This window comes from Odocoileus virginianus, chromosome 1 (genome assembly GCF_023699985.2).
Source record: "Odocoileus virginianus isolate 20LAN1187 ecotype Illinois chromosome 1, Ovbor_1.2, whole genome shotgun sequence".
Classification (NCBI taxonomy): Eukaryota; Metazoa; Chordata; class Mammalia; order Artiodactyla; family Cervidae; genus Odocoileus; species Odocoileus virginianus.
Genome location: NC_069674.1, coordinates 78,273,146 through 78,296,832, shown reverse-complemented (window position 1 = coordinate 78,296,832; position 23,687 = coordinate 78,273,146). Strand labels below are relative to the sequence as shown.

General features: G+C 34.4%; 1 protein-coding gene across 2 annotated transcripts in view; it reads left to right on the top strand.

The window, feature by feature from the left end:
- SEMA3A (semaphorin 3A) overlaps nt 1-23,687 on the top strand; it is a 349,768-nt gene that overhangs the window by 229,742 nt on the left and 96,339 nt on the right. The window lies entirely within an intron of this gene.

Sequence of the window (23,687 nt, the reverse complement as noted above, 5' to 3'; positions counted from 1 at the left end):
TTTAAACCCAAATTGCTTAAATAGTATCTTCAAATCCCATGGCTACTTTATGGTTAAAAGTTGAACTTAAACTCAGCTCTCCTGACAGCTAATTCAGAGTTCTTTCCATTACACTACATGGCCTTCATTCTCACCATCACACGTGGAAAAGGACGTGAAAGGCACGATTTTTCATTTTTATCAAGTTGTTTATATAAGTTTTTAAAAATAAAATGTATATGTAAGTAATATTAAATAATTACTTTTGAAAAGTACTTTTCTTGTATTTCCTCCATGCATTCATGGTCTGATTATAAACTATGTTGTCAGGGAAAAATTGTGTGGTTACTTTCACAAAAGTACTATTTCCTTTTTCAAAATAAGCCAATCGTCTCTTCAAAATAGATAAAATTTGAATATTGTTTAAGTACTTTACACTATTTTCCTTTATTCTCATGAAACTAGCTAGATTAAAGATGGTTTCTATTAATTGTAGCAGTCAGCACATATCAGATATTATCAACGAAAATAACTGGAACATTAGGAAGGCAGCCTGAACACTGTGAACAGCAGAATCGTACAGAATTTCACCCACACACCTCTGCATACAATGGACAAGAATGACTAAACTCTTTGATCTCTCTTGGGTAACATGAAAGAGTAAAAGGGAAAAAAAGCAACATCTGTTAGAAAAAGGGTTTAATGAACAGGGTGGGGACCCAGCTGAGCGTTAACAGAGCATGAGAAAAGAAAAAGAATGCAGGACAAATTTATTTATAGTCATAGACCTCAACATGTCCTAAGAAAGTCTGATTTAGAAAAAGGATATTAAAATTATTACAGTTTGATTTACATTTAAAGTATTTATAATTCCTGTAGTGAGTTCTCTATACATGTTTTCAATAGGAAAAAATATATATGTATATATGCAGTATATATCTATATAACATTTTGCATATTATATATATGTATGTGTTTATGTCCATAGTGATAGCAACATCTTAGACAAAATAGTGAAGGTGTAATACAAGGAACATAAGTCAGTTTAGATTGCCTGAATATATATTTGTAATATATATATTATTATATATAATCTATTTTCCATGTATCTTAGGGAAGCTGTGGGAAAAGTGATTGTTTTGAAATGGATCAGTTCTATATAGGGGTAGATATTGCCTGGGCATTGTCCATCATTCAGCTATTGCAAATATCCAAAGAAAAATATTTTATCTGTACTTTATAGATTTGGATAACTTTCAGGCTTTTGAGTTTTTGTATCCCAAAGGGTGGTGATGGTGATTTTTCTTTTTTATTATTTATATCATATCTATTATAAGTACAGATTCTACTGTCATGTGATTTAGTCTTTTCTAGGACTCTGACCATTAACAATAGCTCTTCCCAACTTTATGTCTGGTAGATGACATGTACATATGTGACATTCTCTCCTAGGCACACCCATTATATATACATAAGAATATTTGAAATATGAGTGGGTAAAAGAATGACATTAGAGCCTGAAATTTGAAAAAATAATGACATAAGAGCATTAACCTTGAATTTTCCCTAGTTTCTTTAAAATAAAGTAAAAAGAAAACTGTTAAATATATACATATATAAGTTCAAGGAAGCAAACCATGTTTGAGGTCAGAAAAAGTGAATCCTGGTCAAAAATGGCAAGAAGCCATGATTTTAGATTAGTGAGAAAGTATTTAGGAAATACAAAAGGAAAGATATTTGCCTCTAAGGCCATTCTTATATATAATAGATTAAGTAGACTCTTCTGCTGGACGCCAGACAAGCTGTGTAAAGGTCACCCGTAACCTCTGGTTCCATTTAATGGAATAATACTAACTCATTCCTGCTCCCTCCCTACTGCTGACGAGCACCACTTGGCCTGACTGGTCAGGTTATCACACTGAAGCCAGAGCAGTCTTCTCTGAGAGCAAACAGTAGCCTGTCACTTCTGTTTAACGATATTGCTTTGCTTCCTTTTAACCTTGGCAACTAGGAAAGTCTACTTTTTGATCTCAGTCCTTCCTATCTTAGCATCCTTTTTGGGGCCACACTCCCCTTACCTTGTCCTGGCACCCTGTAGTTCCTTTTTCTTCGTTTCCTTTACGTTCCCCATCTCTCTTCTTTTAGGCCTTCCATTTTTCTTTTCAGCCTCTGCCTATTTCTTGGATGGATCTTCCTTTGGATATTTTTCTTTTAATTTATTTAATTGGAGGCTAATTACTTTACAATATTGTAGTGGTTTTTGCCATACATTGACATGAATCAGCCATGGGTGTACATGTGTTCCCCATCCTGAACCCTCCTCCCACCTCCTCCCCATTCATCTCATCCCTCTGATCTCAATTAAATCATTACTTCTTAGAGCAAGTTTCCTTCTTTCCTCTTGTATTGTGGATTAATACTACTCTTGTATGTACTCTCAAAGCAACATAGGTGAAAAGGCAGACAGATAAATAAATGCATATATTTTGATAAGTCTTATGATAGGGATTAGAGAAATTTATCTGAAATAGTATATATATTTGCAAGAAGAATTCACATTATAAACTCTGAGCTGTTAAACATCATTTCTTCATATCTCAAGGGTTAATTATTCTTGTGTTTCTTCTGTGTAAAAAGCCACTACATGCAAATCAGAATGGGGACTTGAAATAAAGATTCCTTGAATAACACCAAGTATTCTCTTTTAGCGGATACTCCATATTTTAATAGAATCCATTTTATAAATTTGATTTATATCACCATTTTCATGTCAGGAATAACCCATATTGATTAACATAAAACTCTGCTGAAATTTTAGCACTTCTGATTTTTTTTTGATGTTATTGTTGGTATAATTGTTTTATCCTTCATATGCATATGGCCCTAATTGAGAACAGTAAAATTTTCATTATAACATTTGATCTGCAATTGAAAGTTATTCTGCTCTCAGGGCCTTTATGTAGCAAGTCGGAAAAGTAGTTGAAGAATATACATGACTAAACCTAAAGGAAGGGAGAGGGGCTAAGAGAAGAAAGGAATGAAGTCATATGCCTCAAATCCATTTAAAATGGAAACGATAATAATAATAATGATGTATCTGTTAATTTTTCTTTGTAGCCCTTTATTTAAAGTTGAACAGTAACTCTTCGCAGACTAAATCCAGTATGACACTTAAGATTCTATGAGTGCTGTCAACTCATAACATAACATTGATGTTGACATGTACATTTCTCTTAACAGAAGACTAACACAGAGGAAGCAATAAATATAATTAGTAATGTAATGTTCAGCAGCAGCTTTTGCTGATGGTGTAGGTTAGTGGGAACTTTAAAGAGAGAGGATCCGGGAGACAAGGGGAGGGCAAAGGCAGACATAGGTCCACACTAACATTAAAAAGGTAAAAATACTGGAGGCAGTATTACCAGAAAACTATACTCCATTGTTTGAATTTCGAATTAAAGCTCACTGAGGATAAAGGCAAATTTTCTGTTTTGGTTAAGGAATTGCCTTTCATATTCCCCTGTTAGGATGTCATTGGCAAGAGATGACACAACTTGCTTAACAATCGGGTATTTCAGAGGTTTGCAGTTTGACAGGGAGCAAGATTCCCTTAACTCTCCTTAAATGCTTTTTTCCCTCTTTGTGAACAGCATGTATTTAGCATGTGTAAAACATTATTTCACTAATATTCTTAGAGAGTAGACCATGGGTTGACTAGAATTCCAACCTTAGAATTAAGCAGACTTTACAAAGTTATGAAATATGCAGCCTGCCTGTCTCTCTATGGGAAAAATGAGACATTGTGATATTATGGCATTTAATTGTGTTCATAATGTACTTATTTAAATTCTAGAGAAATCATCTCAGAATTCTACAGTGCCTGGCAGGTTAGAAAAAAGAGCATAATAAAAAAAATCTCTGCCTACTTTTGACAAACCAAAAATGACTTAATTAAACTCTTTTCTTATGAGTTATTAATAGATCAATAAATTTCTGGATATTCATTGTGAGGAAAGTATAAAGATAATGCCCAAAACATGGAGTCAAATTAAAAAAAAAAAAAAGTTTTCCCTAATCCTGTTTGAGTTTTTAGAAACCACTTTGGATTAATAATAGTGTTACCTAGATTAAGGCTTGCAAAGGGGTATTGTGATCAAATGTGTTTTACCTAGGAAGGTATTCTGTTTAAAAGATTCTGAATTGTAACACTAAATACAGCTTACTCTAATTCTTCTCCCATTTCCCTGAACACACATTCGAATGATAAGGTTGTGCTTTCAGTTTGGAGTTTTTTTAATCCAGATTAGTCTTGTAATATAAAGTATATTATATGAAAGGATACTCTTTTTTTTCATTCTACACAGTTTCCTTTAGCACATGCTGTGACACATTTTAGACAGTTGGTAATATTTGTTAAGTAAATGAATAACCACTTGTAGCATAATTATTATGATTTTTAAAGTATTAAGTTTAAAGATTCTTATTTTTTATTTAATAGAAATATTTAATAGTTTCCTATTTTTATAGGAAAATAATTAATATCATACATTCACTCCCACTTTGACTTATTTTCTTGGCTTCTAGGTAAGCTTAAATTCCGTTTTGCATTTATTTGTTCAACTCCATGCTGTATGTTTACTTTTCTTTGCACTTGAGTTATATCTTTCCTCCTTGCAGAGAAAACACATTATTGCCATGCTGTAGGCTTTATCTGCACAAATTTAGGCAAACCATCTGCAGCCATCATGTCCCCTGTCCATTGTTTAAAGAGCAAGTAATAAAGAATACATGTTTCAGAAGTGGAGTGGAGGGTAGCTTATGATTTAGCAGCCATCAGTACTCTGATTGTCCTAAATTTTTACTAAACAAATATGTAGATTTTTTCCTATGAGATTACTTATTCCTTGAACTTCCATGGATTTATTTATAAGGTTCTTACCAAGTTCTTTCCAAATCAGACTTTAAGAATTGTATGTACTTATATCTCTACTATAATCTAAAAAGTAAAAACATTCTTTTATAATATTTGTATTGTTTTATTACTCAGAGAATGTATGGGATCAAACTTCAAAAATCTTACAGATATTCACAAACCTAATTCTCTACTAGTTTATTTCTTACAATAGGACAGATCTAACTTCAAAGCCTTCTTAAAGCTAATGAGTTTTACAGATAAATTGTCCTAAGAATGAATGTTTTAAATGTCTTTATTTAGTCTTATATATCTGTTAAATATTTCTAGTTCATGCAGCAATTTTGCATCATCAATAAAGTTCATAATCTTTAAACTTAGTTTGATAGCACAGGTTTCCTTTCTAGTTCATAAATCTAGTATTTAAAGTAATACTCAGTATAATTAAACTATAAGTTGTTTGTATATACTAGTTTTATGTATATATAAATGTATATATCGCTCTTTAGAAGCTGCATAATTATTTTTTTAAAAAAGCATTCATTTGTAAAATGAACCCTGTAGTGAATTTACCATAAGAAATGTTAATAACTACTCTGAAGGAATGACTATATTTCATGTGATTTCTAGGTAATTTGAAATTATAACTATGTGATTTAGATATGAATTATTTCTGTCAAGTGATTGCAGGTTTGTTGGTGGTGTTAAGTCGCTAAGTTGTGTCTTGACTCCTTGCGATCCCATGGACAATAACCCACCAGGCCCTTCTTCATGGGATTCTCCAGGCAAGAATACTGTAGTGGGTTGCCATTTCCTTCTTTAGAGGATCTTCACAACATAGGGATCAAACTCATGTCTCCTACTTGGCAGGCAGATTCTTTACTGCTGAACTACCTGGGAGCCCCAATTAAAGGTTACAGACTGTTACGTGTTTATATTCAAAACTACAGTTGCACTGAACCAATAATTTTAACCTTCTCTATTTTATCTGTGAAATAATATTTGCAGTCTGACATATGTCAAATATTAATAGTCAGTGTTTATAGATTTTATCTATAAAGTTAAAAATATTCTTGTTGAAGAACTTATAATCAATAAGGACTTAATTTATTTTTAAAATGGCAAAATTTATATCAGTTATATTAATATCTACATGTGTAGCATATATTCTTCTGCCAGTGGAGAACCAAAGTGATAGCTGAACTGAGATATTGACATTTTTGTTCCTATATAAGGGGGAGTATTTTACACTACTCAGAAGACATGCTATAACGTGGTGCTTGAGATGAGTGTTTACATATAATTTTTCACCAAATGGCATTTTCTTCCCCTAACAGTTCTAAATTGACTCTTCATCGTGTCTTAGCAGAATTATTACTTCAGTTTCTTTTTTTACTCTTTGTCTAAGCTCAAATAACTTAAGCAAATAACTTCAAATAACTTTCAATACAACCTTTCTTTTGTTTCAAATCCTGAAAAAAAAATAACATTTACAGTAGCATGAAAGGTTTCTCAACTAAAACAAGAATAATATTATTTATTTTTCATCTCAAGCTAATATTTTATATTCCAGTGGTTTTCATCTTGTTGGACAGGAAGTTCATAAAAATGAATAGGATAATGCATTTTATGTCATTTTTCTAAGTATATCAAAATTCATAGTCAAAGACTAATAAAATATTCTATTTTCTTTAAATAGATACGATAAATGTCTTCATAATCAGTCAGCATAAAGCTCACATAGAATACCATTTGTGCCATATTATGATAATGGTAAATAAAATTGAAATAAGACAGGAATCCTGCCTTAAGTAACTTAGAATTTACTTAGAGACATGACATAAAACTGTTAAAGTCACAGCATATTTTCAACAAACAATTTTTGGTGCTCTTTTTATGATGATGCTAACTTTTTGGATTTATAGTTGAAAGATATATTTAATATGTTTTCTGCCCAAAAGACTGCATGGGCATTTGAGAAAGAAATAAAAAAAATAGAAATCATTTATAACATAAAGCAGTGGACAGTTATAATATGGTTATGTAGACAGTGCCACAGAATCCCTGATTTTGGAGTATCCAGTTTTGCCCAAGAGTATTTAAGCTGGTTCCAAGCAGGTCAAGACAGAATAGGGTCATTCCAGAAAATGGGGAGGAATTGCAAGGCCCAGAGCAACAAGAGTAAAACAAAGTACAAAAGCATAGAGGAAGACTGATGCCGATCAAAGAATATAAAACAATGCGATAGGTTTTCAGAGAATGCACGTCAGTGAGAACGAAGTATTCATGGCAAGAGGATAGTAATAACAGCAATAATAATAAACTGCTATTTTTGAGATACTCCTAAACACTTTTCGGTATGACTTCTGTTTATCTCTCCCATTTCCACTGAGATGCCCCTCTCTAAGGAAAGCCTTTGCTGACTATTTCATTCCTAGTTCCCACCTAAGGCAAGTCACCATTGTATTTTGAATATGATATTGTCCTTTAGAAACATACAGTAAAATTGCATATATATTGGATGTGTGTGTGTTAGCCTCTCAGTCATGTCAAATTCTCTGCAACCCTGTGGATTATAGCGTGTCAGAGACTTCTGTCCATGGAATGCTCCAGGCAAGAATACTGGAGTAAGTAGCCATTCCTTTCTCCAGGGGATGTTCCCAACCCAGGGACCAACTCGGGTCTCCTGCACTGCGGGTGGACTCCTTACCATCTGAGCCACTAGAGAAGCCCTGCACATATCTATATATGTATGTGTATCCCCTGTATATGTAGATAGACACTTATTTGTTGCAAGTCTGTATTCTCTATAACACTGTAAATGCCCAAATACCAATAGTGTCTTTGTCTTATCTAGCTTTGCATTCCCACCCCTGGCATGAAGTGAGATCATTAAAGATTAATGATTGCATATCTAAACACTATGCCAAATAGTTATCTTGGTTCATCACTCCACCAATTTGAATAGGCCAGTAGAATTTTTTTGCATTTTATAATGAGAAAAATGAGAATTAGAGTGGTTCATTGATTAGGGAATTCCAGAGTCACATTTTGAACCAAGATCTTTATTACTACTAACATTTTAGTACAACTAGGTTAAATCAATTGAAAGTGAGTTCTGATAATGGCCTGTTTAAGAGATGGGATAAATGTATCGAGCAGGGTAAATCAAGGTAGAGCATCAAAGAGATCTAGGAAGCTAAGTAGAAATCTGGTCTTGATACGACCAAAATTTCCCTCATGGCTCAGATGGTAAAGAATCTGCCTGCAAAGTGGGAGATCTGAGTTCTGTCCCTGAGTTGGGGGACATCCCCTGGGGAAGAGAATGACAACGCACTCCAGTATTCTAGCCTAGGGAATGCCATGGAAAGAGGAGCTTTGTGGGCTACTGTTCGTGGGGTTGCACAGAGTTGGGCATGACTGAGTGACTAACACACACACACACACCCACTCCAGTATTCTTGCCTGAAGAATTCCATGGACAGAGAAATCTGGCAGGTCTACAGTCCATGGGGTTGCAAAGGACTGTACAGGACTGAGCAACTAACACTTGACTGGTAAAGGCAGAAGAAAAAACATCAAACTTTTTTGGTTAAAAGATTAAAAAAATCAGTAATTGATAGTTCATAAATCATAAATGAAACTGATAAACCAAAGGGATGTTCTGAGCTCTGAACATGGACCATGATGATGGTTTATTTCGTTGTAAGAGTTGGAGCAGCATCAAGAGAACTGACTTGATTGTAGGATCCTGGTATTCAGAGGACTGGTCTCAACTCTACTGAGGTTATGACTGGGATGACATATGCAAGCAGTGTATCACTTAGGCAGTGTTAAGCTGAAGGGAAAAAAAGGGGTGGAAATGTAGATGAGGGAATCCTGACTGTGAAGTTCTGAGTGATAATTAAGGGAAAAAAAATAAAAAAACCTGAGCATAAATACTTCTGGTGGAGCTAGGTAAGAAATGATGAAGAAAGAGGAATTAGACAGGGGTAGAACAAACAACGGAGAAGGCAATGGCACCCCACTCCAGTGCTCTTGCCTGGAAACTCCCATGGACGGAGGAGCCTGGTGGGCTGCAGTCCATGGGGTCGCTAGGAGTCGGACACGGCTGAGCGACTTCACTTTCACTCTTCACTTTCATGCATTGTAGAAGGAAATGGCAACCCACTCCAGTGTTCTTGCCTGGAGAATCCCAGGGACGGGGGAGCCTGGTGGGCTGCCGTCTGTGGGGTTGCACAGAGTCGGACACGGCTGAAGTGACTTAGTAGCAGCAGCAGCAGCAGAACAAACAAGGGCTTCCCAGGTGGCTCAGTGGGTATAAAAATCTGCCTGCAATGCAGGAGATGTGGGGTTGATCCCTGGGTCTGAAAGAGCCTCTGGAGGAGGGCATGGCAACCCTTTCTAGTATTCTTAGCTGGAGATCCCATGGACAGAGGAGCCTAGTGGGCTAAATCCATGGGGTTGCAAAGATGACTGAAGTGACTGAGTACACAGAACAAACTAAGAATAGAGTTAAAACAGAAAATCTTGCCTTGTGTTAATAATAGGCACTCAGAATTTCCATAGTCAACGAAAATGCCAAGGAATACTAACACCAAGTTTTACCTTGGGAAAACTCCAGTGGAGATAGAACAAGAAAGTTATTGGTGTTTGTGGTAAGTAGAAGGGTGGGAATGGAATTCAGAAAAAGATGTTAATGTGGAAGGGACCATTGAGGACAAGAAAAAGGAATAAAACCATTTATATATGAGATTTGGAATAATCTGAAAGGAATCAAATTTAAGGAGTGTCAGTCAATAAGAAAAACTGTGCAGGTAGCCACATTTATCTTTATGTGTCTAAAATATATTTTCCAATTAATCTTTGGGGGAAAAAAACACAACTTATCTCAGTTCTCAGGTCTGTCATGTGTTACACAGGCCTCTTGTTATCATTCTGAGCATGTGAAGAAACAAGTTAAGACAACTTGTGGTAAAACAAGATTAGAAATAATAGTTCCTTGTTCCCAGAAACTTGTATTAGTACACAAACCACAAATTTTGGGGTATGAATTTTTACATCACACATTTTATGTAGTAAAACCTGAAGCGTACTATCTTCTATTATAATACCTTGGCCATGTACAAGAATTATTGTGAATTCCAGCTCTGCTAATTATTAGTTGTACCCCTGGAGCATAGACAGTCTCCTTAACTGCCAAATGAATAAAATAATATCCACCTCCTAGCACATTTGTGGGGAATATATTATAAATATGATTTGACATTATGTCAACCATGAACTTGCAGATGTTCAGCCTGGATTTAGAAAAGACAGAGAAACCAGAGATGAAATTGCCAGCATCCACAGGATCACTGAAAAAGCAAGAGAGTTCTAGAAAAACATCTACTTTGGCTTTATTGACTATGCCAAAGCCTTTGACTGTGTGGATAACAACAAACTGTGGAAAATTCTTACAGAGACGGGAATACCAGACCACCTGACTTGCCTCCAGAGAAATCTGTATGCAGGTCAAGAAGCAACAGTTAGAATTGGACATGGAACAACAGACTAGTTCCAAATCGGGAAAGGAGTGCATCTAGGCTGTATGTTGTCTCCCTGCTTATTTAACTTATATGCAGAGTACATCATGAGAATCACTGGGCTGGATGAAGCACAAGCTGGAATCAAGATTGCTGGGTGAAATATCAATAACCTCAGATATGCAGATGACATCATCCTTATGGCAGAAAGTGGAGAACTAAAGAGCATCTTGAAAGTGAAAGAGGAGAATGAAAAAGTTGGCTTAAAAACTCAACATTCAGAAAATGAAGATCATGCCATCTGATCCAAACTCTTCATGGCAAATAAATGCGGAAACAATGGAAATGGTCAGAGACTTTATTTTTTAGGCTCCAAAATCACTGCAGATGGTGAATGCAGCCATGAAATTAAAAGACACTTGCTCCTTGGAAGAAAAGTTATGACCAACCTAGATAGCATATTAAAAAGCAGAGACATTACTTTGCCAACAAAGATCTGTCTAGTCAAAGCTGTTGTTTTTCCAGTAGTCATGTATGGATGTGAGAGTTGGACTATAAAGAAAACTGAGCACCGAAGAATTGATGCTTTTGAACTGTGATGTTGGAGAAAACTCTTGAGAGTCCCTTGGACTGTGTGGATCAGTTAGTCCATCTTAAAGGAAATCAGTCCTGAATATTCAATGGAAGGACTGATGCTGAAACTGAAACTCCAATACTTTGAGCACCTGATGCAAAGAACCGACTCACTGGAAAAGAGCCTGATGCTGGGAAAGATAGAAGGCAGGAGGAGAAGGGGACAACAGAGGATAAGATGGTTGAATGGCATCATCAACATGATGGACATGAGTTTGAGTAGGCTCTGGGAGTTGATGATGGACAGGGAGGCCTGGCATGCTGCAGTCCATGGGGTCGCAAAGATTTGGACATGACTGAGTGACTGAACTGAACTAAACTACACTGAACTGAAAATAGCAATAATAGAACCATTTGCAAAGAGTTTATATGTTTTGGTCACAAGGAGAAAAAAGCCTGAGGTGAAAGTCAGAGTCACACAACTATAAATCTCCAGAACCTGAGCTCAAACTCTGGTGCTCTTATTCCAGAGATTGTGAAAGTGGCCAACATAGGACTAATATCTGTGTTCTCAACTTGTGCTTGTGTAATTTAATGCTGGTTTCAGAGAGACGGTGGGCACAGTGGACAGTGGTAATAGTGATTGTAGTACCCACATCAGTAGCAGCAAGCTTTACGTCTTGTGGTTCTGCAAAGTGATCACACAAAGTACCTTGCAGTTATACAGCTATAGGGGTAGGAAAACAGGAAAAAAAATACTGCATTGGCCTCTCTCCTGATTCTGTGTGTCAGCCTATGTTTGGACATTGAAGCAATCATAAAGTACCAAACAATGACAAGACGAGAAAAATAAAACCAAAAAATTAGTGGAAGGTGAGCAGTCTGGCTTGATTATACTTTTAAGGTTCAATGATCCCTGGGTCAGGAAGATTCCCTGGAGGACGAAATGGCAACCCACTCCAGTATTCTTGCCTGGAGAATCCTATGGGCAGAGGAGCCTGGCAAGTTATGGTCCTTGAGGTTGCAAAGAGTCAGACATGACTGAAGTGACAACACATTGTACTTCCCCTCTTCTATATTTGTCCAAGCTTCTGACTCAAACAGCCATGTTTATTTCTTTCCATGTATCTTGAATAGTTGTTGTATTACCATATATTGCTTCCACAATGACTTAACAGTTATTAATTCTAGGTATTACAAAAAATTTAATATAAATATTTGTTTTAATATTTACTATACTCTTACTGGCATTTATATGTTTTTCAATCTTCTAAATACCATGTTGAAACTCTTCTTGCTTAAATTTTTAATGTTTTTCTCACTTGTGTATTTTTTGAAAAGTAAAATAATGAAGTTAATGTATATGGACATTTTAAAAGAGCTTTCTAATTGCCAAACCATTCTCTAAAATTTATAATCTCCCCAAGAATTGACAGGCTTTTCTTCCTGAAATACTTTTGCCAAAAATATATACTATTTTGGTAAAGTTTGCTAATTGGCTAAAAGAAAATCATTTATTTATGTCATATGATTATAACAACACTTGAATGATAAGGCTTTGCTAAAACAAAACTTGGTATAAATAAAATGTTATTTCTTTTGGCATTGGTACTTCCCAGATGGTATCTATGAAAAATTCTTGAAATGTAAAGAAATCAAATGAATAGATTCCAATACTTCTTACAGTACATATGCTGCTTTCTATTGACATATTTACATTTAGGTTGATAAAATTCCCCTCTGGTATCTAATCATGGATGTGACAAACACGTTTACAAAAAAGAGTGGTGAAAAATAATAGCTGAACTTTCACAGTTTAGGATAAAAACACTGATGGTTTGTGAAATTATAAGATGGCAAATGCAAAATAGCTGTATTTTGGACATAGAACTTAAAATGCACTTGGAAAGATCAAGTGAATTGTTCCATTATTTCATATTTTTGTGAACTATTGATTTGCTCTTTGACTGAGCTCTCTTTACCGGGTCTCACTGGGGCAAAGCATTTTAGAGTAAATTGTTCATGTTCTGGAATTTCTCATTCTAGCCAAGATAAAATTTACCCTTTCATTGTTATATACCTTGGTAGTTAACAGGCATTCATAGCTGAATAATTATACCATGACAGGTATGAAATATCTGCATAAACTCAAATTAAGCTCCTATTAAAAACATAATCTGCATGAAGTATGAGTGCATATGCTTTCTGTTTTCTTTGGTTTATGCCATTAATTTTAAAGATGACAAAAAGCAGATGAATTATGTCATTGATGCTTGTGTGAGGAACCCAGACAAATTCATATCCCTTAAATTTAAAGGGCAAATCCTATTTAATCCAGCTGTAAGAAGTATATGTTGTTACTGGGCAGACAATGAATAAAGTAATGCTAATTTTTCACACATGTAGAAACAAAGTAATTTCATATATTTATCTGCAAAGTTAAAATTATGTTAGTTTTCTCTACTTGTCTTTACTGTTTCAGAGTATAATGTGGGGACTATATTAAATACAGTGCTATATGTCATGGTCAATTCATTTAAGATTAATTCAGGACCTAACATGCTTGAATTACAAGGACTACACAGTTGAATTAAGGGATATTATTATAACAAAACTTTGCATATGATATGTATGCATAAAGTAACATGATGTGCAAATCAAATACAAAAAAAGATTTTTATAATCCCTCCATTTATTGCTGGTTCGGAAACTGCTTAGCTGGCTCTGCTGTATACTATGTGACCTAAGACAAGTCTTTTTTTTCTCTTTGTTATTTCATTTTTAGAATTAGTGTTATTACACTGTGTACTTCAAGGGATACTGTAATGTTAAAAAAGTAAATACCTACAAAGCACTTGGGAGAGTGTGCTTGGCTAATATTTGCTTAATACATTTTAACTATTACATTATCACAGATAGTAAGTTATCAACATGCTGTCATAGTAAAGATGTACCACTAATAGTGAATTTAGAATAATTAAAATTATAATGAACTAAATTTCTATATGGTTTAAGTATGCTTCTTTGTGTAAAATACACATTATATCTCATTGAATCCTTGAGGCAATTATGTGGAGTATTTCCATTTCACAGAAAAATGTTGACACATCAAAAGAGATTTTAAAAACTTATTTTTAAGCTTGCAATCAGCATTTAGCACAATGGATTAGAGAATCTAGATTTTTACCACATACACCTTCAAAGTCAAATTGCAGAATAAAATGTGGTTCACAGAAAGACCATATAATCTCTGGAGACTAATTTTAGAGGTAAAATTTCCACTTTACTAAAGCATTGCTTGAACAGACTGTAAAAATAGAAATCAATGATTTTAAAACATTCCTACTTATATTCAGTCTAGAGATGAACTTAGTAGATGTTATGTACCCTGATGATACTATCCTTCCTTCTGTTTGGATCCTAAGAATTCCTCAGGAACAGAAATTAAATTCAGTAAAAAGTCTGTATAGGTGTAACTAGAATATCATGAATATTAAACTGAACTATATTTATATAACTGGAATATTTTTATCATTTAATTTGATAAATAGAATACTTTTGTCAAAACAATATTCATATAACTGGCTCTATGGCTGTATTTGCTAAGAAAAACTTTACTTTCCAAGATGTATATTTGAAAAAGTATTGGCAGTTATTCAATAATTACAGTTATTGACTCTAACTATTTTAGCATCAAATGACTGAATTTTGGATTCAGAGCCAAATCTTATAGATATTATACATCTAAAACTACTCAAAGAATTAATATTAAAAAGTATTAGTATACTCATTTCTAAAAATTCTTACAGATATAAAGCTTTTTCTTAAGCTTGTCTTTTACTGAGCTTCATTTTTCAATTAATAGTCATTTCCTTGCAACAATGTTTTGTTTATTTAATTGTAGAGAAAAATAAAATTCTAACATATATGGCTGAAATCATAGTCAAATCAAAGGCAGAACTAGTACAATCAGGGCAGAAAATTATACTTGCCTTATTCACATAGCATTACTTTTAAAATTTCCCAGCACTCAGTGACAGATACCAGTGTTACATTTCTTTTGTATCTTCCCACAATGTATATTGTTAAATAACTCTTTCTGACAGGCTAATTTCTATGAAGTTTATTATTCATAATTGCTCTTATATTCTTTTGAAGAGTCAAGGACTCTTAATAGCTCTCAATTTTGAAATAACCATGGAAAATAGGAAATTTCATACAGGCCAGGAAACCAAGTTTGAATGATTAGAATAGCAGAGGGATTGGGGCTGAAGTTCAATAGCTGAATTTATAAAAATAAATGAATACCAAGTAACAGTATATAGAAAATGAAAAAGAAAATGAGTTTTTAAAAGTCTGGATAATCCCTGTATTATGTTCAAGGACAGGGCCAAAAAACAACAGAAGCAGATGTCCAAGGTCAGAGGGATAGGATGAAAGAATCACACCAAGTTAGAAACAGAAAGGTCTTGAAGAATAGCTGATTTGGAAGCTCTTTCCATGACTACATAAGGTCAGTAAACCCTAAAGATTGCTTACAAAATATATGTATGCTTAGCTCCAGTTTTCTGGAGCAAAGAATCCATAACTTTGCTAGACTATCAAATGGAATTCTGATGCAACATAACTTAAGAAACATGAGCTACGAAAGAGGTAGGTGACTTGACGTAACAACACACAAGATAAAAAAAAAAATTCCTTTAAACTGCTGTGATATGTAAGAAGACTTAATTTTCCCCTCCCCAGGTTAAGAGGATAGGTTCTTTTTCTATCACCAGGCTCATATATCTTAAATCATCTTACACATTACTGTCAGATTCATCATAATATTGCACCACTTTGATGCTATTGTTCTCCAACTAAAATTATCACTTTGTAACTTGATATAGAGCAAATTGCTTATTCTGGCACAGAAAACTTTCCAATTTGATTCCAAGTTTATTTATCTATTTTATCTTTTAATATATGTATAAAGTCTTCATTATATAAACTCAACTTTATGTTACTTATCATATAAATTTTGTCTACTTTGAGGGAATTTTGTTCATGCTGTTACCTGTAGATGGACTAATTTGCACCTGTACTTTACTCTGCCCTCTCTCTATAAGCTCCTTTTGCCCTCTGCGCTCATAACCAATAAACATACAAACACAAAAATGCATACTCTCAGACGCATTCACCTCTCACCAAAATTCATTTCTAAAGAACCTAATTAAAATTTTTCTTTCAATACTGGAACATAAAATTACCTATCCCATTTTGAACTCCTGTGGTTTCCAGTTTCTACTGTCTTAGGGTATGTCTTACATATTTTTTTGCATAATATTTTCCTTAAGCCCAATTTTTAATATAGTGGTTAAAAACAAGGACTGAGAAAGAGACAGTTCTTGTATCAATTTTTAATCCATCTCTATAACTTTGAGTATTATAGGAAAACACCCCTGTTTCTCATCTGTAAAACTGGCACAATAATAGTAGGGTTGTTTGAAGATTAAGTGAAAAAATATAGATGAAATTTAGGATATTATGAACACTTAGTATGTTTCCATGTTAAGTGAAATAACTACCAAATACTTATAAACATTATAATATCATATGTATGTAACTTTTTATTATGTCATTTTTATTGTAATTTGTTGTATGCTAATTGAGTTAAATAATTAGACCTTTCACCTTCATATTCCAAACATAATTCTTACATAGTCACAGTTCAGTATATATTTTTTGCACATATTAATGTTTTATGTTTTAGGAAGCATATAAATTATCAAGTTTTAAAAATAAATATAAAAGTGTAAATCCTAAGAAGAAATTATTTATTTTTATAAATATACAATTATATTTAGCAAAAGCCCAAACAGCTTCTCTTGTTTGATGTTCTGCTTGCGTGCATCTCAGAAATACTTGGAGTAATTTCTGTTAATTAAAAAAAAATCAGATAAAACAGTTATCCTAAAATTATGGAGGTATTACATTAATAAGAACAATTTTTGAAGTTCTGCAGGGAAATATTTGATGACTTTTCACCGGAAGCTGGTTCTACTGAGAGGAGTAGCTATTTATTAGCAAGCTTAATATTAATAATAACTGAAGAATCACAAAGCCCAATGAAAATGAAACAGAAACAGATTTAGAAGCAAAAGAACTGTAAGGTTATACTCTTTGTCATTAAATTTTATTTTTACTCTTTTGCAGTAAGAATAAATCATTTGAAGTATGTAACAAATATCAATACTCTGTTAATAGTGATTTATACAACACAAAGCAGTTAAAGACTATTAAACTCACTTTAAAACTATTAAAACTCACTTTAAAACTCGGCTTACTATTTGAATCCTGTAGTCTGTTCTCTGCTGCACAGCTGTTTTCATATCTGTGTCATATCCTTAGAAATTAGCTCTTAGAGGTCAGGGCTATGTTCTTGGTATTCCTGGGATGTAGTTTTTCTTTAGCACCTCTTCTACTCAGTCACATGGTCACTTATTTATTCATTATTTCATTGAGCTTTAACTCAGTGAAAAGTTCTATCTTAGTATTTGGGAGAAACAGAGTTAGATTTTTCCTTCACCTCAAAAGTATTAAGAAGAAAAGAATCAAATGCATTATTGAACAGCATGGTTGAAGGTAACAAATGGCACAAACAGACTATGAATAGATTCTTATACAAGCTCCACGGAGAAAATATTTTTTTCTGCTGGGTAAAATTAATGAAAATTTAGTGGACTGGTATTATGACTTAAACTTTAGATGACAAGTAAGTTTTGTTACTGGATCACAATAAACTGTGGAAAATTCTGAAAGAGATGGGAATACCAGAACACCTGACCTGCCTCTTGAGAAACCTGTAGGCAGGTCAGGAAGCAACAGTTAGAACTGGACATGGAACAACAAGGAGTACGTCAAGGCTGTATATTGTCACCCTGCTCATTTAACTTATATGCAGAGTACATCATGAGAAACGCTGGGCTGGAGGAAGCACAAGCTGGAATCAAGATTGCCAGGAGAAATACCAATAACCTCAGATAAGCAGATGACACCACCCTTATGGCAGAAAGTGAAGAACTAAAAAGCCTCTTGGTGAAAGTGAAAGAGGAGGGTGAAAAAGTTGACTTAAAGCACAACATTCAAAAAACTCAGATCATGGCATTTGGTCCCATCACTTCATGGCAAATAGATGGAGAAACAGTGGCTGACTTTATTTTTGGCGGCTCCAGATCACTGCAGATGGTGATTGCAGCCATGAAATTAAAAGACGCTTACTCCTTGGAAGGAAAGTTATGACCAACCTAGATAGCATACTAAAAAGGAGAGACATGACTTTGTCCACAAAGGTCTGCCTAGTCAAGGCTATGGTTTTTCCAGTAGTCATGTATGGATGTGAGAGTTGGACTATAAAGAAAACTGAGCAATGAAGAATTAATGCTTTTGAACTGTGGTGTTGGAGAAGACTCTTGAGAGTCCCTTGGAATGCAAGGAGATCCAACCAGTCCATCCTAAAGGAGATAGTCCTGGGTGTTCATTGGAAGGACTGATGTTGAAGCTGAAACTCCAATATTTTGGCCACCTGATGTGAAAAGCTGACTCATTTGAAGAGACTCTGGGAAAGATTGAAGGCAGGAGGAGAAGGGGACGACAGAGGATGAGATGGTTAGATGGCATCCCTAACTCAGTGGACATGAGTTTGGGTGAACTCTGGGAGTTGATGATGGACAGGGAGGCCTGGCATGTTGCGGTTCATGGTGTCACAGTGAGTCAGACACGACTGAGTGACTGAACTGAACTGAGCTGAATTTAAATGGAAGAAAGATGGCATATAAAAAAAAAAACAGGGCATATATTTGTTCATCTGCTCTACTGTTTAATGTTACTAGGGCAACCCATTGCTAATAAAAATAAAAATTAATATTTTTAGTATAATCTTTCCTTGTAGATTTCATGGACTTTTTCAACTACAATTGTGATTTGGAGACAAATTTTCTTTCTCTGGAGACCCTCTAATTTTCAGTTCTACTCTTTGCTGCTAATAGGATGTTGTCCAATAGAACTTCTATGACAGTGGAAATGTTTGGATCTGCAGTATTGTATTCACAAGTCTCATGTGACTGTTGAACACTTAAAATGTAGCTAGTGCAACTGAGGAATAGGATTATTAATTTTCATTAAATTAAATTGCTAAATGTAGAGCTCATGGCTATTAGAATTGCACAACAAAGACCTAGACTCACCTTTTAAAGAGAAGTAAATTCCAAATGAATTTTAGCCACAAATGGATCTCCTTGGGTAAAATATAGTATGCCACAATGTTTCTTGTGAAATCCTATTATGTCCCTTCATTGCTGAAGCCAGTAGTTTTACCCAGCATTGCTATCGCCTGTGTACTATTGTTAATTAGGATATGCACAAAGGAAACTAACAGATCACATCTCCAGGAAGCTCTGAAGACTTCTCCCAGAAAGTAACTTTTGAATTTAGTCTTAAAGGAAAGGAGGTTCATGCTAGTTTTGAGGAAGGGTGAGCTAGGAATAGTTTAGACAGAAATGAGAAAAAACTGTTGCAACCAGGGAATACCTGATAATTCATTATAACTGGCAAACAAAGTATCTTTGTAAAAAGCAGGAAAGGAGATTGAGCATTTTGAAAAAATAGAATAGTGGATGTTTTAAAATAATTTTAAAATGTATGCCCAAATATTGGGTTTAAATTTATATAGCTTCATACCCGAAATGGTTATTCTATCACATATACTATTATTTTCTTTTCATTTATTTTCCTTTTTACAAGCATCATTTATGTTTTAATCATTAACTAAAGCAACTAAAATTGCAGCTTTGTTACATAAATTTATTACTTGGACAAGATTGAGATTTAGGAAATTTATTGCCATGATGTCACCAATGGTTTATAATTTATAAAACTTTGGATTAGACATTAGCACAGTTATTATTTCCTCTAATGCCTTACCTCACCACAGTCTTAATAACATTCAGGAAATCCAAAAGACAAAGGGAAAAGAGTAGACTTGAAAGCTAAAAATAGTTGCTGAAAACTGATGCAATCATGTAATAAAATATGGTACAATAACATATGATATATTCATAGTATCTGCTAAAGCAATTAGAATCCATGCAGCTCGATTTCTGTTCATGTATTACTAAAAATGAAAACTATTTCAGCTCAAGTAAGACATATAAGCTATTCAGTTTTAATTGTATACATTGGTCTTAAAATTTCTGGTCTTATTACTTGCATATGTAATCTATTTAACACTCTTTAAAACAGAGAATCATTGAATAGCAATCAGGTTTCAAAAAGCCTGCCAAGTAGAGCCAGACAACTGTCTGTGTGTTTTGCTAGCTATGACAACATAGAATGTACAGTTATATTAACAAGGGCTTCTTTTCCAAGGTGTCAATATTTTCATACATATACTAGGTCTTGCTCATAAGATAACAGAAACAGCAGTATTGGTGTCTCTCAATATTAATCATATTAAGTTTATCAGATATATTAAATGACTAGTCCTTTTTTTAATTGACAAATTTTATACATATTACATTTAATTCTTTTTTTGGTCAAAAAGCTTTTGAATGGACTCTGGTCTAGCTATAGGAAAAAATAATTTTCAGTGCATTTTGGGAGTCCAAAGTATTAACATATTTTTAGACACAGGTCTTAATTTCCACTGATGAAAATATAGGCAGACATTTCCACTGTAGCATGAAAGATATTAATCACTATAGGAAAGAATGATTTTATTTTGGTAACTACAAACAATGAAAAAAATAAATTAATAAATTTTTTTCGGGCATTCTAAGTGTTTTATATACATTGTTACAATAAATATTCATAATCAACCCTATGAGATTTTCCTATTCTCCTTATAAAAGGAATCTGAATTTCAGAATGGGTTAGGGGTTGCCTGAGGCCCAGATAATAAAAGGCATGGCCAGGGATAATACCTGATTTCAGTAGCCTTAGACTTCATTACTTGGAAAAGGAAATGGCAACCCACTCCAGTGTTCTTGCTGGAGAATCCCCATGAGCAGAGGCGGCTGGCGGGCTACAGTCCACGGGGTCGCAAAGAGTCGCACATGACTGAGTGACTGCACAGACTTCATTATTATGTGTAACAGGCATGGGTTTTACACTACACATATTTGTAGGTAAGAAATATATTTTACTTTCCTACTTAGAAATCAAATTATAATTATTCCAAGCCTCCATATCACTAGGCTGGAAAAGAAATTCAGTGATACCCTTCAGTAGAATCATATAAGAATATAGAATAATTACATGGGAGAAACACAGAAATTTGAGGAAGAGTTCCATTTAAAGGAAGAAAGAAGGAAAGGAAAAGGGAGCTGGCTTTGAACACATTACCTGATACCATGGCAAAGTATAGTTTTTCCTCTCTTAAACCATAACTGACATGCTTAACCTTTCCTCCTATGAAGTCTAATCCTTTACCTTGTAAATCAAATGTTAAACACGAGGCTGCAATACTTCTCTATACCTTGGCACTGTCCTATTATTATTGACACATGATCCCAGTCATCAAGTGTCTCACATTTTGAGGGATAGCTCCTCTATCTTAGTCAGTATAATACAATGTCTTATGAGGACAAGAAATTTATATGTATATTTATAAAAATATTTTTAGTCACACTGTCACTTCCACCTGCTGCTTCCTCTAACCTGTGAGGATTAGTAACACAGATTTTAATATTTTCTATCATTGTGGCAGTAGAGTATATATCAGTTACTGATTATATTTCTTTTGTATTATTTCCTAATTTTTATCAAAATGTATCTAAATATTTGGTAAACTTCTATGCTTTTTCTTAGTATATTGTAAGATATTTCATACCATAATTTTAATATTCAAGTGACTGTGACAAATGTGTTTTTGTAAATAATTTTATAATTTGGTGACTTATGTAATGTTTTAAATAATATTTCTTTCAAGTTCTGCTAGGAAAGTTTGCCCACAATGGTAATAGCTTGTGTTAAATTTTCATATTTTTGTTGTTTTAATATGAGCAATATTAATAGAATAAGAATAAATTGTGCCTTTTTGCTGCTTTAAAAATATTTTATTCCAGTTTTTTAATCATCACAATAAGCATTTAAGATTAAATATCCTTATCAACATTAACTTTTAGAAACCTAAGGTTCAGAGATATTGGTTGCCCGTCAAAGAACAAGAGCTCCCCTCACTGACCCGACTGGACCTGCCTCCTAACTCACTGCCATTCCCACTGTGTGTACGCACGCATTCTCAGTTGCTCAGTTGTGTCTGACTCTTTGTGACCCCATGGACTGTATGTAGCCTGCCAGGCTCCTCTGTCTGTGGGATTTCTCAGGCAAGAATACTGGGGTGGGTTGCCATTTCCTTTTGCAACTTAATGCAGTTCTGAGAAACCCCATAAAATGTTCACGTTGTAAATTTTAGAACTCAGCTAAAGAACCAACCAGTGGGCTTCCCTGGCGGCTCAGTGGTGAAGAATCCACCTGCCAATACAGGGGATGAGTTCAATCAGGAAGATCCCCTGGAGAAGAAAACGGCAACCCATTCTTGGCTGGGGGAACCCACGTACAGAGGAAACTGGCAGACTGCAGTCCATGGGGCTGCAGAAGAGTCAGATGTGACGTAGTGACTAAACAGCAAGGGACAGTCATTGCTGGGAGATAGCTATTTTTCAAGCACAGACCAATGTAAGGAATGCGTAGATATGGTAATTCTCACACTTAAAGTAATAAAAATGGAGAATACTTTTGGCTTACTTCCTTTTTCACTCTTCTTCCCTAATTCAAATGAGTTTTAAGAGTCATAATTTGAAACTTTGCCATTAGCTCCATCAGAAATATTAAATGTTAAATAAAGTGATGTGTATTGGCCATAAAATGAACACCATTTATTATTCTAAGAATATAGAAAATGCTTTTATGTGAACAGTAGAGAAATTGCCAAAAAAGCAATCTTATTTCAGTCTGTAGACAAGTTAATGTGCTACTGGAAAATGCATACATAATTCTGACCTAATTAATTTCAAGAGCATTTATTTGCTTCTGAAAAGAATGCTCAGAAAACCCCCCACTTTATTCCACTGTCTTACAGAAGTCTCACATTCTGAGGACAGGGTCTTAGGCCTGAGTTAGTTTGTTACCTCCTTATTAAGGCCTTTGTTGTAGTGCTTTCTGGCATACTTCCTACCACGTCAAATGTTCAACACTTCAGTTTCTGGGTGCTTGAGCCTCAAGTGAGCAGACTTCCTTGTAATAAAATGTGTCACCTTTGTGCTTATTGTCCTAAGAAAACTATCTCCAGGCACACCTGCCTTAATAAATAATTTGATATTTCCAGCTTAGAGTAATTGATAAGGATAGTTTCAGGTACCTTCTACCTTCCAAGGTGACTAATTTAAAAATGCTTGAGAAGCTTGTAAGCATCAAAGTTTTAGGAATAACAGAGTGGAGGATGTGTCTGCTATGACTACTTCCTTCTGGAAAGTACACACAGAAATGTGAGATAGTGTATCTTCTTACAGACATCTAATATAGTGAGTTGCTGTTTTTCCTCTATGTGAAGAAAGTAAAGGAGTCATTTTGTTTAAATTTAACATTCTTTCAGGAGCCATTACGGTAGCTCTTGGCATACTTATGTGATAAAATGATCACTCTACTCTTATCACTTCATG